Source organism: Rousettus aegyptiacus, unplaced genomic scaffold (genome assembly GCF_014176215.1).
Source record: "Rousettus aegyptiacus isolate mRouAeg1 unplaced genomic scaffold, mRouAeg1.p scaffold_m13_p_8, whole genome shotgun sequence".
Classification (NCBI taxonomy): domain Eukaryota; kingdom Metazoa; phylum Chordata; class Mammalia; order Chiroptera; family Pteropodidae; genus Rousettus; species Rousettus aegyptiacus.
Window position 1 is genome coordinate 58,274,595 of NW_023416311.1, and position 3,225 is coordinate 58,277,819.

Here is a 3,225-nt window from a genome sequence, read left to right on the forward strand (position 1 = left end):
GTGATAAGGTTGTTTAAAAAGAAGAGCAAACCCTTAAAGACAAAGAGGATGGAAGAGAAGTCAACACAAGAAAATTTTAGCAAACATAGATGTGGTAACTATCTATTAAAACTTTAGAAGGCACATAGCCATTGCAGTGCTTTGAGCTCCATAGAGACAGTGCTGGGATAGTGTGAGCCGAAGAGGCACTGGGCAACTCTGAGGAAAAATAATGAAAGATGGGCAAAGGGGATCCTAAAAAGCCGTGAGGCAAAATGTCATCATATGTATTCTTTGTGAAACCTCACTAGGAGGAGCAAAAGAAGAAGCAACCACATGCTTCGGTCAACTCCTCAGAGTTTTCTAAGAAGTGCTCAGAGAAGTAGAAGACCAGGTCTGCTAAAGAGAAAGGAAAATTTGAAGCCATGGCAAAGGTGGACGAGGCCCACTATGAAAGAGAAATGAAAACTTATACTCCTCCTAAAGGGGAAGCAAAGAGAATCCCAATGCACCCAAGGGGTCTCCTTCGTTCTTTCTCTTGTTTTGTTCTCAGCATCGCCCAAAAATCAAAGGAGAGCATCCTGGCCTGTCCATTGGTGATGTTGCAAAGAAGCTGGAACAGATGTGAAATAACACTGCTGCAGGTGACAAGCAGCTTTGTGAAAAAGAAGGCTGCTTCTAAGCTGAAAGAAAAACATGAAAAGGATATTGCTGCATAACGAGCTAAAGGAAAGCCTGATGTGGCAAAAAGAAAAAAAAGAAAGAAAGATAAGGAGTTGTTGAAGTCAAGAAACACAAGAAAACGAAAGAGGAGGAGGAAGATGAGGAAGATGATGATGGGTAAGTCAGTTCTAGCACAGTTACTCCCCTATACACAACTCGCTCTTTTCACAGAAAAAAATCGAGGCTGTGTAAGATTTGTTTTTAAACTGTACAGCAGGGGTCCCCGATCCCCAGGCCAGGACAAGTACCAGTTGGTGGCCTGTTAGGAACCAGGTCACACAGCAAAAGGTGAGTGGCAGGCAAGTGAAGCTTCATTCGTATTTGCAGCTGCTCCCCAGCGCTAGCTTCACCGCCTCAGCTTCACCCCAGATCATCAGGCATTAGATTCTTATAGGAGAACGGATCTGTGGTGCCAAAAAGATTGAGGATCGCTGCTGCAGAGTGTCTTTTTTTGTAGTTAACACAGTACCAAGTGTGTCTTTAGTTAGCCTTGTCCTGGTACAGTATGGGGGTTGTAAAATGGCATGGAAACTTAAAACAGGTTCTTGTTGGTGCACATCACAAATTAGTTACATATAGGGATGGTAGTTTTTCATCTTTGGTTGTCTCTGATGCAACTTATATGAAATAACTGTTGTTCTGTTAATAGAATACCACTCTGTAATTGCAAAAAAAAAAAAAAAAAGTGCAGTTGTTTTGTTGACATTCTGAATGCTTCTATGTAAATGCAAATTTTTTTTATTAGGACAAAACTTTAGAAGGCAATTTTGCAGAAAGTCAAGAAACAAATCAATTTACATTTCAGAATTCCTAAAGGCTCGAATCATTGGCTTTTGAATTAGGTACTTTTGAACTATGGTAGATGTGAGGTTATAAACAGGAGAATAAGTTGAAAGTGTTTATAAGGTGTTGGAAACCTCACCATAGAACTCTTCCTCTACTCTGTATAACGGATCAATTGTGCATCTCCAACTAGGGCAGAGTATTGAATGCTTATTCTAGAGAAGATCTTTGGAAAGAACACTAGGCAAAACCAAAGCTAGAGCTACTATGTTAAAAACAATGGAATTAAGTGAATTTTAACAAACAGAATTCTGAGAATAGCCATCCTGTCTTCTCACACTTAGTTCCTAGAATGCTCACTTCTGGCCTGTACTTCCAAGGCCCAGCAATGAAAAAGTCACCTCCGGGGAATCTAATCAGCCAAACAGACCTACAGATCCTGACATCAGGGTTCCTTCAATCAAATGGTCACCCAAATTACCCACCAAGAGCAAGCCCTTCTCAACATATGGCACCCAGAAGTGCTTAGAGCTTCTCATCAGCTTTCTAGTCCCACCACCACTTAGAAAACCAAAGGCTGTTCAATGTCTGCAGAGAGCCTCTGATGTGAAAGACAGAGATGGAAATAAGACATGGAAATAAAAAGCAACATTAAAGAGATGGATGTAGGTGAGGGAAGAAAACGGAAATGCTATCTTTCATATCCCAGATAGACATGAGAGAATACTGTAGCCATAAAATTAGAACAGGGTGATTATCTATCTATCTATCTATCTATCTATCTATCTATCTATCTATCTATCTATCTACCTACCTACCTACCTACCTACCTACCTACCTATCTACCTACCTACCTATCTATCATCTATCATCTATCAATCATCTATCATTTATCTATCATCATCTATCCATCCATCTCTAAAGAAAAAAAACATGCTCCTAAAAATTCAAATTTTGAGAGCAAAAATATTTTTAAAAATTAAAGTATGGAAAGATAGATAAGTTGAGGAAATCTCTCTGAAAGCAGAGCAAAAAGACAATGAGAGAATATAATAGCAAGAGAGAAAAAATTTAGAAATCAGAGGACTAAAGGACTAGTCCAAGAAGTCCAATATCTGAATAACAAGAATTTTAGAAAGTGAAATAAGATAAAATAGAAGAAAATAATCAAATAAGTAAACCAACTGCCTGTGGAACTGAAAGATATAAATCTCCCCATTAACAGGAACTACCAAGTTCCCAGTACAAAGATTTCTAAATCTTTCCATGTGTTTTGTTTTGTTTTGTTTTGTTTTTTGTTTTGTTTTTGTTTTGTTTTTGTTTTTGTTTTTGTTTGGTGGGGGTAGTAATTTCTTCTGGATAAAATGCTTATATTACTGTTTGATTTTGCAGCTTTAGGCATTACCTATTAACTTCCTACTCTAGTGGTTGTGAATTTAGTCGTTTTTTCATTACCATCTTCATTTCCATCTCTCTTCTCATCTTCACATCCACCTCATATAAGTATATTGTAACATTCAATATTTACATTATTATGCCTGTGTAAAAGCTATTCATGAGCATGAGCCATGTGGCATTTTATAATTTCTTTCTTTCCTGCATAACCTTTTGTTTCCTTAGAGCAAATCCTTGTCTTGTTTCTTCATTTGTGAAATTGAAAAGTTCATGATCTGACCTATTTCAGGTAGATTCAAACACTGTCATCAAGAGGGATCTCTCCTCTTTGATCTACTCTGCTTT

At 37.9% G+C, this 3,225-nt stretch overlaps 1 pseudogene; it reads left to right on the plus strand.

Moving 5' to 3' along the window:
• The first annotated feature begins 218 nt into the window (after nt 1-218).
• On the plus strand, nt 219-935 carry LOC107510984 (annotated as a pseudogene).
• Nucleotides 936-3,225: the final 2,290 nt, after the last annotated feature.